We start from the raw sequence: 12,345 nt of genomic DNA on the forward strand, positions 1-12,345 counted from the left end.
GCTTGAGACTGGGTAATTTAAAAAGAGGTTTAATCAACTCACAGTTCTGTAGGCTGTACAGGAGGCATGGCTAGGGAGGCCTCAGGAAACTTACAATCATGGCAGAAGGTGAAAGGGAAGCAAGCATTTCTTCCCACGGTAGAGCAAGAGGAAGAAAGTGAAGGGGGCAGTGCCACACACTTTTTAAACCACCAGAGCTTGTGAGAACTCACTCACTATCACGAGAACGGCAAGGGAGAAGTCCGCCCTCATGATCCAGTCAGCTCCCACCAGGCCTCTACTCCAACATTGAGAATCACAGCTGAGATTTGAGTGGGGACTTAGAGCCGAACAATATCAACATCTATGCTGGGAATGAGAAAGTAAGAGGATCTCATCCAAGTAAGTCATCATAGAATGTTCCAGAAGAATGTTAAACTGGTCTGTTAAGTGGCTACTCTTTTTATCCTTTTTAGATTGGCTTTTCCTAACACTTGACCCATCCTGAAGGAGAGACCTTGGGAGGTAAGAGATGGTGTTCACTCTTCAGTTTTCTCTTTTCCATTGGGACGTTCTCATCATTTGTTGGAAGGACTGATTTACATTTTGCTGAATTCCTCCAGTTGATGTTTTTGTTCTCCTTAATTATTAGTGCTCTGGGCAACTGCCCAGCTTATGGAGAGGTCCCTAATCTAGCTCTGCTGAAGAAAGGGGATAGCGTTAATGATTACCTTGGCTAGGCCACTTTTTTGACAAGGATTTGTTCTCAGATTTTAACTGACATTTGAGTTAAAATAAATGAATCTGTTCTCACTTCTTCAGAGAGGTCTTTCCTGACCCCCAGCCCCATCTAAATCAGCCCCACAAGATTCTATTTCATCCTCTTTACTGCCCTTAACAGTACTACCATTAACTTATCTACTTACTATTCTGCATGAGATTCTCAGTAGCAGCAACTTTGTTTATCCTATTGCCAAGAGCAAGGCCAGGCCCACCGTAATGGCTTGATGTTTAACCCACTTGACTGGCTACTGTGTATGAGCCTGGAGGTTTTCAAAAGCAACTAGTTACCTGAACTTCGTGTTTATATTCTGGTAGTCATTCTTTAATCACTCTCTCAGCACCCTTATGATTTTCAGTTTGAAGTGCACCAAAGAGCAAACTGCATCCTTTAAGCATCACTATGACTTTCAGAGAATTCTGGGCAGAAATGCACTTTACAATGAAGTAGCTAAAATGCCATTAATTTTTAGGAAATTATACTCTTCTCCATACTGAACGGTCATGCCATTATTATCAGGTTCAGAAAAAGTACCCGTAAGGTAGACATGACACACCATAAGTCTAAGAATTAGGAGATTTCATCTAAGCTAAAATTTTACTCAAGCAAATTAAGGTCTTTTAGTTCTATTCCAATAACATTTCATAAGTTCTTAACCAGAGGCGCGGCTTAATAAAAGCTCATGGATTACCTCAGTCCTTCAGTTACAGCCTGCAGAAAGAACATTCTAAGGTTTAGCTGTGCTGGCTCTCAGAAGAAAAAATTAGGAGGTGGGAGCTTTTATTTTCCAAGTTAAACATTCCATCCAAAAAAGCACAGAGGCTTTAATGCAAGAAACATGAACCACCAACACTGTGTTGCTGGCTCAGGCTCAGCATCACCCAGGCAATGCCTGAGGCCTGGAGGAAGCTGAGAAGTGATGACAAGTGGAGGGAGGAAGCTGCTTGTCCAACGGCTGTGATGAAACCACCAGTAAGAGCCACACTGCAAATGTTTCAGCAGCCCTAGGACCCTGCTAGCAGGAAGAGCCAGGGGTTGGGGGACTGGGTTCTTGTGGTGTTCCTTGTAGAAGTTCAAGTCCAGTGTACTACCTAACTCCTGTTTTTTACAAGTCTAGAGAAAACACCTGTTGCCTGTCCAATCCCTGCTGTCTAGTTCCACACAAGCATGGCATTGCCCTGCTTAGTGCCTTCCAGGGACACCCACTTCCTACATGGGGGGATCTTCAGACACCATCAAGTCCCATCCTGCTCCTTTTCATTCAGGCCACCATCTGTCCCTGACTTGCCTGATTCTGCAGCTGGCCCGGGTTCCTGGAGTTCCCCAACCTTCTCATGTCTGTGATAGGACAGAAAGTCAGAAGAGGAGAAAAGTGACATTACGCCAGAACAGGCAGCTAGTCTGCTGGCTCAAGGCTTCCGGGTAGGCCTGGAAGGACAACAGGGAGGTCAAAGTTAGATGAGAAATGAGCAACCTAGAGGCCTGCAGGTGGTAGCAGGGCTGGGTGAGAAGCCAGACAGAGCTGTTGAGATGGTGTATGTTATCGATTCTAAGACAAAGCTCTTTTTATAATTGAGTGCTTGTGAAATCAGGATGTGTCTCACAACCAGTGGCATCTTAGCACTGTGTTATTGCTACTACGATCTGTTTCTGCCCACAGAACACTTCTGATGCCAAATGTGTGTGGAGGTTTGCCCTCAACGATCATTTCTGCAACACCAGCTAAGTGTTCTACAATTGAACTCTGGCACTATCTACCCAGAGTTAGTTTGGAACTCACAGGTTAAAGGCTCAGTCCCACAAGACCGCCCCCACTTCACATGCCAATTGCAATTTGGGGCCATCCATCCTTCTCATGAACTGGCTATAAGTTGGGGGTTTCTACAACCGATTTTTTAGGTTGGATATTTGCTAGAAGAGCTCACAGAACTCAGCATTTTACTTACATTTACCAGTCCATTACAAAGGATACACAAGAACAGCCACGTGCAAAGGTATATACAGCAAGGTCCGGAAGATGCTCAAGCACAGATGTTTCTGTCCCAGTGGAGCTGGGGTGTGGCATCCTCCCAGCAAGTGGATGCGTCCACTAACCTGGAAGCTGTTCAACCCCATTGCTTTGGGGTCTTATGGAGCTTCCACTACATCGGCATGATAGATTAAATCATTGGCCATTGGTGAGTAACCCTCTAATCACTGTCGCAACCAGGTCCCATCCTAAAGCTATCTTGGCAACCACCAGGAGTTATCTCATCAGCATAAACTCATACACAGTTGAAGAGGCTTACTATAAATAACAAAAGACTGTCACTCAGGAAATTCCACCAGTTTTGGAAGCTCTGTGACAAGAACCTGGGCCAAAGACCAAACCTTTATTTGTTATTATATGACAATATCACAATTATGGTTTTTATGTGTCATTTTAAAATAATACAATAAAAAAATCTTGGTGAGTCAAGTATCACTCTAGTTCTACTCCAGTAACTTTTCATAAGTTCTTAACCAGAGATATGGCTGTATTTATCACTTTATTGCTTTATTTAAAAATAGTATTGATCAAAGGTAACATCAAATGTAGTCATTGAAAACATGGGTCAATTTCCCAGAATCAAGTCCAACATGGAGGGATAAATGCAGGTACAGGCCAGAGAGAGGCCTGGAGTCAGAAACTAGGAGAACAAGGAGAGAGAGGGGCTCCCACAGGCCAAACAACTGTGAAGTTCCCAGCGTCCTACATCCCTGACTGCTTGTGGCATGGATGCAAGTGTGTTTAAGATTCAGTGCCTCTGCACCTTTTCCCCTGCAGCATCTGCCTCCTCCTGTCTATTTGCCTTTCGAAACTCTGTCAACATGTTAGTTCCTTGAGCTCTTCCTGGACTCCATCAGGCAGTTACTGATCCCTTCCTTTGGGCTTTCACAGTTCTTTAAACGTCTGTCACATGTTTCGTGATTATTGATTTATTGTTATGTCTACTGTTATTTAACCACTTGCTCCAAGGATGGGGTCAGTCTCTGAATCCCAGCATCTGGAACAGTGTCCAGAATAGAAGCAGCACTTCCATGTTGGTTAAATGAACCTATTTAGAAAGTGTTAAAACATATTTCTCAGGTGAACTGACAGCAAGCTCGTATCAGTTTATTTCATCCTGACTACAAGGAAACTATTTCCAGCAAAGCCAGCTCAGATTTCCTTCAGTTAGATAGCTTTTGATAGTTTAAAAATAATGATAATAACAGACAAGTGAGGCTAAATTGCCTTGCTAGATGAGGCACCAGAAAGGAACGTTCTGAGCTAAAAGTCACTATGCAAATCTCAGACCCAGGGTCAGCCATCTGAGTTACATTCCACAAAACCAGGTGGGGAAATCTCTGGGAGGGCATTTCTAGTCTCATTACATTCCATGAGGGAATTGCTGTAACATTTTACTGGAAATGCTGGATATTTATCCAAAAGCACAATAAATTTTGCTCCAGCCTACTTTTTCTCTGATTTTAGTCCTACTTAGTACCCAAGTAGCCTGAGTCTTATGGAATGGGGACTTCCAAGTCTTCAGTCACAGGGGTGCACATTCCCTGCTGGCTTTCAAACAGGGGCTGCCACACCACCCTGAGCAAGAATACTCCTACCCTGGAGGCTGGGAAGGATAAGAAGGGAGGGATATGGAGAGGTTTGTTAAAGGATACAGAAAAACAGATAGGTAAGAGGAATTACTTCTAGCGTTCTATACCACTGTAGGATGACTATAGTCAACAATAATATACTACATAGTTTCAAACAGTGAGAAGGAGGATATTGAATGTTCCCAATACAAAGAAATGATAAACGCTTGAAATGATGAATACACTAATTACCATGATCTCATCACCAGATATTATTTGTATCAAAACATCACTAGGTACCTCATGACTATGTACAACAACTATTTGTCAATTAGGAAAAAATAAAATAAAATTTTAACAAAGAATGCTCTTAGGCCAGACACGGTGGCTCACACCTGTAATCCTAGCACTTGGAAAGGCCAACGTGGATGGATCACTTGAAGTCAGGAGTTCAAGACCAGACTGGCCAACATGGCGAAACACTGTTTCTACTAAAAATACAAAAAAATTAGCCAGGCATGGTGGCTCATGCCTGTAATCCTAGCTACTTGGGAAGCTGAGGTGGGAGGAGGATCACTTGAACCCAGGAGGCAGAGGTTGCAGTGAGCCGAGATCGCACCACTACACTCCAGCCTTGGTGAGAGTAAGATTCTGTCAAAAAAAAAAAAAAGAATGCTTCTAAATGTTGGGGTGAAGAAGGCTTTTGTCCATCCTGTGATAATTATGACCTTTTTATTCTGTTTTTTTGATCCTTTGACATCTTGGGGCCTTGCTGACCCTGGAAGGACTGCTTACTCCCAGGGTAGAAGGTATTACTATTTGAACCACTAGACTGAGTCAAAATGATCTGTCCTCACCAACGTTGATAGGCATTATTCTTCCAATTCCTCGAAGGTCTCAATAGAACAAAAAGACTGGGGAAGGGCAAATTTGCTCTTTCTTCTGGAGCTAGGACATCCAGCTTCAGATCTCTGACATCAGAACTGCAGGTTCTCAATCCTGGGACTCTGGGACTTATATTAGTGTTCCCCATCCCACTCTACTCAAAGATATATTGCTGTTCCCCACCCCACTCTACCCAAGATACCTGACTTGAGTCACTCAGAAGACTAGGTAAGGGTTTATTGAGGGAGCTGGCAACCCACCCCTGACATGTGTGACTCAGCCAGAACCAGAGCATAGGAGCCTCATTGCCTTCACCCTAGTGCTGCCATATGGAGCAGCTGGAGCCTCTCCTGTGGACTCAAGCCTAACAGTGGGCGTTCCCTTGGGAAGGTAGGATCATCTCCACCTCTTTCTCTTCGTTTCTTTATCGGTACAGTGGAGATGGTAATAATAGTACCGAAATCTTGGGGTTATCATAAAGATTAAAGTAATTAAAATATGTGAAGTGCTTAGACCATGCCTGGTGCATAGCAGGCACTTTATAATCATTTACTTCAATAAAAACACAGGTACTGGAGCCAAAGGCTTGACCTTAATTGATATGTGAACCAGGTAAAAGTCACTTAGCCATTCTGAGTTTCAGTTTTCTTATTTGTAAAATGAAAGTAAAATAGTACCTATCTTGAAGGGTTTTCATGAAGATTAAATAAGCTAATAGGAAGAAATCACCATAACAGCCTGGCACCACAAATGTTAGTTAATAAATCTTGGCAAGCTGGGCACTGTGGCTCACACCTGTAATCTTAGCCCTTTGGGAGGCTGAGGCGGGTGGATCACCCGAGGTCAGGAGTTCGAGACCAGCATGGCCAACATGGTGAAACCCCATCTCTACCAAAATCCAAAAAAAATTAACCGGGTGTGGTGACAGGTGCCTGTAAACCCAGCTATTCGGGAAGCTGAAGCAGGAGAACTGCTTGAACATGGGAGGTGGAGGTTGCAGTGAGCTGAGATTGCGACATTGCACTCCAGCCTGGGCAACAAGAACAAACCTCTGTCTCAAAATCAATCAATCTTGGCAACCAACACGGGTTCCACCTGGCAAAGGTTTTGGCTCTGTAGGGTAATGCTGCCCTCTGCCGGACAATTAGGTTTCCTGCTTTGTTTGTTTTAATAAACTGTTGGGTTTGTTCCCAAAGTCCCATCCCACCCAGCAAAAAGGCTAACATTCTTCAAAAAGATTATTTTCTCAGAATACGTTTCTGAGAAAATGAGTACAAATATGATTTGTTGATTCGCCATCCGCAAATGGCTTTCCTCATTTGAGGAACAAATGGGCCACTTGGAAACTTACTTGGGTTGCAATTTTATTTCCAATTTTATCTTTATGAAGAAATCCAGGCCGAGTTCAGTGGCTCACACCTGTCATCCCAGCACTTTGGGAGGCCGAGGCGGGCAGATCGCTTGAGCCCAGGAGTTCGAGACCAGCCTGGGAAATATGGAGAAACCTCGTCTGTACAAAAACTACAAAAATTAGCCGAGCGTGGTGGCGTACATCTGTAGTCCCAGCTACTCGGTAGGCTAAAGTGGGAGATCACGCAAGCCCGAGAGGTCAAGGCTGCAGTGAGCCGTGATAGTGCCATTGCTCTCCAGCCTGGGCGACAGAAGATAAGGAAGAGAAGACAAAGAGGAGGAGAGGAGAGGGGAAGAGAGAGGAGGAGAGGGGAGGAGAGGGGAGGAGAGGGGAGGGGAGAGGAGGGGAGGGGAGGGGAGGGGAGGGGACAGGGAAATCCAGTTATGTTGGCTGGGCGTAGTCACGCCTGTAATCCCAGCACTTTGACAGGCCAAGGCAGGCGGATCACTTGAGGTCAGGAGTTCGGGACCAGCGTGGCCAACATGGTGAAGCCCCATCTCTACTAAAAATACATAAATTAGCCAGGTGTGGTGTCGCGCGCGTGTAATCTCAGCTACATGGGAGGCTGAGGCAGGAGAATCGCTTGATCCCGGGAGGCGGAGGTTGCAGGGAGTTGAGATCATGCCACTGCACCCCAGCCTGGGGGACAGAGTGAGATTCCATCTAAAAAAAGAAAAAAGAAAAGAAAAAAAAAGAAAAAAGAAAAGAAAGAAAAGAAAAACAAATACAAATAAAAATAAAATCAGCTATGTTGAGATATTGCTGCTTAATTTTTTTAAAACTTTTCTTTTTCTTCTTAAACTCAATAGTAAGAATATGCTTAAATTTTCTGATTTTCCTTATTATTGCTTTCCTATAAGTTGAGAATATTGTGATAAGTGCCTAATCTGGTAATTTGCACACACATTGTATTCTCTTGGCACAGCTCTAGTGTGATAAAATAAATAAATGAAATGTCATAGCAGAGCAAAAAGTAGAGCACTTGAAACACTGCGGTGTGCTAGTTGCCTCACTGTGGTTTGTGATGTGCCCAAAGCAAGGGGAAGTAATGAGAACACCACACAAGGTCTCTGTCCAGACTCTTCAACTCTGATCTTTGGACCACAAAAGCAGCCATAAAATACATAAATGAATGAGTGCAACTGCGCTCTCATAAAACTTTATTCATAAATGTTGAAATCTGAATTTCACATAATTTTCAAATACTACAAAAAATCATTCTTTTTATTTTTCTCAATTGTTAACAAAAGTTAAAACCATATACAAAAACAGGCTGCTGAACAATTTGGGCACAGAATCTGTAGTTGTGGACCTCTGGTCTAGAGTCATCCACCAAGAGCAGCCAGATCCCAAGGGGACAGAATGGTGATTTAAACAGAAATATCATGGGGACACTACTGCTGCATTCTTTAGACCCTTGAGGGTGTCACTCATCTCTGCCATTCCCCTTGATGCAGTATTTTGTCTTATTCTCTCTCTTGACTAGGGATACAGTTATTTATACACACACACACACACACACACACACACACATATATATATATACTTTAAGTTCTAGGATACGTGTGCACAATATGCAGGTTTGTTACATAGATATATATATATGCCATGTTGGTTTGCTGCACCCATTAACTCGTCATTTACATTAGGTATTTATCCTAATGCTATCCCTCTCCCAGCCCCCAACCCTACAACAGGACCCAGTGTGTGATGTTCCCCATCCTGTGGCCAAGTGTTCTTATTGTTCAGTACCCACCTATGAGTGAGAACATGCGGTGTTGGTTTGTCTGTCCTTGTGATAGTTTGCTCAGAATGATGGTTTCCAGCTTCATCCATGTCCCTGCAAAGGACATGAACTCGTCTTTTTTATGGCCGCATAGTATTCCATGGTGTATATGTGCCATATTTTCTTAATCCAGTCTATCACTGATGGACATTTGGGTTGGTTCCAAGTCTTTGCTATTGTGAATAGTGCCACAATAAACATACGTGTGCATTTGTCTTTATAGTAGCATGATTTATAATTCTTTGGGTATACACCCAGTAATGAGATCACTGGGTCAAATGGTATTTCTAGTTCTAGATCCTTGAGGAATCACCACACTGTCTTCCACAATGGTTAAGCGAGTTTACACTCCCACCAACAGTGTAAAAGCATTCCCATTTCTCCACATCCTCTCCAGCATCTGTTGTTTCCTGAGTTTTTAATGATCGCCATTCTAACTGGTGTGAGATGGTGTCTCATTGTGGTTTTGATTTTCATTTCTCTGATGGCCAGTGATGATGAGCATTTTTTCATGTGTCTGTTGGCTGCATAAATGTCTTCTTTCGTGAAGTGTCTGTTCATATCCTTTGTCCACTGTTTGATGGGATTGTTTGGTTTTTTTCTTGTAAATTTGTTTAAGTTCTTTGTAGATTCTGGATATTAGTCCTTTCTCAGATGGGTAGATTGCAAAAATTTTCTCCCATTCTGTAGATTACCTGTTCACTCTGATGGTAGTTTCTTTTGCTGTGCAGAAGCTCCTTAGTTTAATTAGATCCCATTTGTCTGTTTTGGCTCTTGCTGCCATTGCTTTTGGTGTGTTAGTCATGAAATCCTTGCCCATGCCTATGTCCTGAATGGTATTGCCTAGGTTTTCTTCTAGGGTTTTTATGCTTTTAGGTCTAACATTTAAGTCTTGAATCCACCTTGAATTAGCTTTTGTATAAGGTGTGAGAAAGGGATCCAGTTTCAGCTTTCCACATATGGCTAGCCAGTTTTCCCAGCACCATTTATTAAATAGGGAATTTTTTTCCCATTTATAGTTTTCGTCACGTTGTCAAAGAGCAGATGGTTGTAGATGTGTGGTGTTATTTCTGAGGCCTCTGTTATGTTCCATCGGTCTCTATCTCTGTTTTTGTACCAGTACCATGCTGTTTTGGTTACTGTAGCCTTGTATCTTGAAGTACTGTAGTTTGAAGTCAGGTAGTGTGATGCCTCCAGCTTTGTTCTTTTTGCTTAGGATTGTCTTGGCAATGAGGGCTCTTTTTTGGTTCCATGAACTTAAAAGTAGTTTTTTCCAATTCTGTTAAGTCATTGGTAGCTTGATGGGGATAGCATTGAATCTATAAATTACCTTTTCATTGGCCATTTTCATGGCCATGTATGGCCATTTTCAGGATATTGATTTATCATGAAATTCATCAATATCATATTTCATGATATTGATTCTTCCTATCCATGAGCATGGAATTTTCTTCCATTTGTTTGTGTCCTCCTTTATTTTGTTGAGCACTGGTTTGAAGTTCTCCTTGAAGAGGTCCTTCACATCCCTTGTAAGTTGGATTCCTAGGTATTTTGTTCTCTTTGTAGCAATTGTGAATGGGACTTCACTGATGATTTGGCTCTCTGTTTGTCTGTTATTGGTGTATAAGAATCCCTGTGATTTTTGCACATTGATTTTTTATCCTGAGGCTTTCCTGAAGTTGCTTATCAGCTTCAGGAGCCTTTTTTTTTTTTTTTTTTTTTTTTTTTTTTTAAGACAGAGTTTTGCTCTTGTTACCAAGTCTGGAGTGCACTGGCACGATACCAGCTTACCGCAACCTCCGCCTACGGGGTTCAAGCGATTCTCCTGCCTCAGCCTCCTGAATAGCTGGGATTACAGGCATACACCATCACACCGGACTAATTTTGTATTTTTAGTAGAGACAGGGTTGCTCCATGTTGGTTAGCTTGGTCTCGAAATCCAAACCTCAGGTGATCCAACCACCTTCCCAAAGTGCTAGAATTCCCAAAGTGCTAGGATTACAGGCGTGAGTCACCAGCGCCCGGTCAGACTAGGGGTACAGATTTAGGCTTCTGCTTGGCTTTCCTTTTCTGTGATGAATTTCACCTCACAGTCTTAGGATATGGTGAGGAGTTTTAAGCATCGATCTTCATATGGGATATTATTCTACAGTTTTCTCTTGTAAAATCTTTGTCTTGCTTTGGTATCAGGGCAATTGTAGCCTCATAGAATGAGTTAGGGAATACTCCCTCCTCTTCAAGGTTTTGGCAGGATTAAGAAGGATTACTATTCGTTCTCTAAATATTTGATAGAGAAGTCAAGTCCAAGGCTTTTTTTTTTTTTTTTTTTTTTTTTTTTTTTTTTGTAGAGACCGGGTTTGACCATGTCTCCCAGGCTGGTCTTGAACTCCTGAGCTAAAGTGATTCACCTGCCTGAACCTCCCGAGTAGCTGGGATTACAGGGGCCTACCACCACACCCCGCTATTTTTTTTTTTGTATTTTTAGTAGAGATGGTTTCACCATGTTGGCCAGGTTAGTCTTGAACTCCTAACCTCAAGTGATCTGCATGCCTCGGCCTCCCAAAGTGCTGGGATTATAGGTGTGAGCCACTTCACCCTGCCAATCGTTTTCATTTTGACTGGATCCAATAGTAATGTCCCCACTTCCATTTCTGATGTTAGTAATTTGAGTATTCTCTCTTTTTTTCTTAGTCACTCCATAAAGTTTGTCAATTTTATCTTTTAAAAAACCAACTTTCAGTTTTGTTGATTTTCTCCATTTTTGTATTTTCTGTTTTATTTATTTCTGAATTAATCTTTCTTTCTTTCCTTCCTAGGGTTTAATGTGTTCTTTTCTAGTGCCTAAAGTGTAAATTTAGAGTGCTAATTTGAGGTCCTTTGGGTGTTTTTTGTTTTGTTTTCTTTTGAGAGGGAGTCTCGCTCTTGTTGGCCAGGCTGGAGAGCAATGGTGCGATCTCGGCTCACTGCAACCTCTGCCTCCCAGGTTTAAGCAATTCTCTTGCTTCAGCCTCCCAAGTCGCTGGGATTACAGGCGCCTGCCACCACAACCGGCTAATTTTGTATTTTCAGCAGAGACAGGGTTTCTCCCTGTTGTTCAGGCTAGTCTCGAACTCCTGACCTCAGGTGATTGGCTCACCTCAGCCTCCCAAAGTGCTGGGATTACAGGCATTAACCGCGACGCCTGGCTTTCTTTAGGTTTTTTTCATGTAAGCATTTCACACTATAAATTTCCCTGTTAGCACTGCTTTCACTGCATCCCAAAGTTTGGCTATGCTGTGTTTTCATGTTCATTCATTTCTGAGTACAGCTGAGCCTTGAACAACATGGGTTTGAACTGCAAGGGTGCACTTATACAGGAATTGCTTTCAATAAGTACAGTAGGTCCCCTGATTTCATTAATTCTGCATCTGTAACCAAAGGCAGATTGAAAATACAGTCTTCACAGAGCGCAAACCCTGAGGATACAGCGGCCTAACTTTTTTAATGCCCAGGTTTTACAGGGCCAACTGCAAGACTTGACTCTGTGTGGATTTTGGCCTACTTATGGGGTCCTGGAACCAATCCCCTGTGGATACTGACACCCAACTGTATTTTCTGATTTCTCTTGTGGTTTCTTCTTTAACCCATTGGTTGTTTAAGAAAATATCTGAATCTCTTCAAATACCTGAGACTGGATAATTTATTAAAAAGAGACATTTATTTCTCTCAGTTCTCAAGGCTGGGGTGTCCAAGGTCAAGTCATCAGCCCATTCAGTGTCTAAGGAGGGCCCAGTCTCTCCTTCCAAGATGACACAACGTTGCTTCATCTTTCAGAGGGGAAGAACATTGTGTCCCCACACGGAGGAGACGGAGGGAATGAACCCACTCAAGTCCTTTTCTAAGGGCTCTAATTTCATCCATAAG

At 42.7% G+C, this 12,345-nt stretch overlaps 1 long non-coding RNA gene across 1 annotated transcript; it reads left to right on the forward strand.

Moving 5' to 3' along the window:
* The first annotated feature begins 202 nt into the window (after positions 1-202).
* On the forward strand, positions 203-3,147 carry LOC139356464 (uncharacterized). The gene is made up of 3 exons (XR_011608438.1): positions 203-362; positions 456-504; positions 2,421-3,147. It is a non-coding gene; the product is annotated as an uncharacterized lncRNA (long non-coding RNA).
* Positions 3,148-12,345: the final 9,198 nt, after the last annotated feature.

Source organism: Macaca nemestrina, chromosome 1 (assembly GCF_043159975.1).
Source record: "Macaca nemestrina isolate mMacNem1 chromosome 1, mMacNem.hap1, whole genome shotgun sequence".
Lineage (NCBI taxonomy): Eukaryota > Metazoa > Chordata > Mammalia > Primates > Cercopithecidae > Macaca > Macaca nemestrina.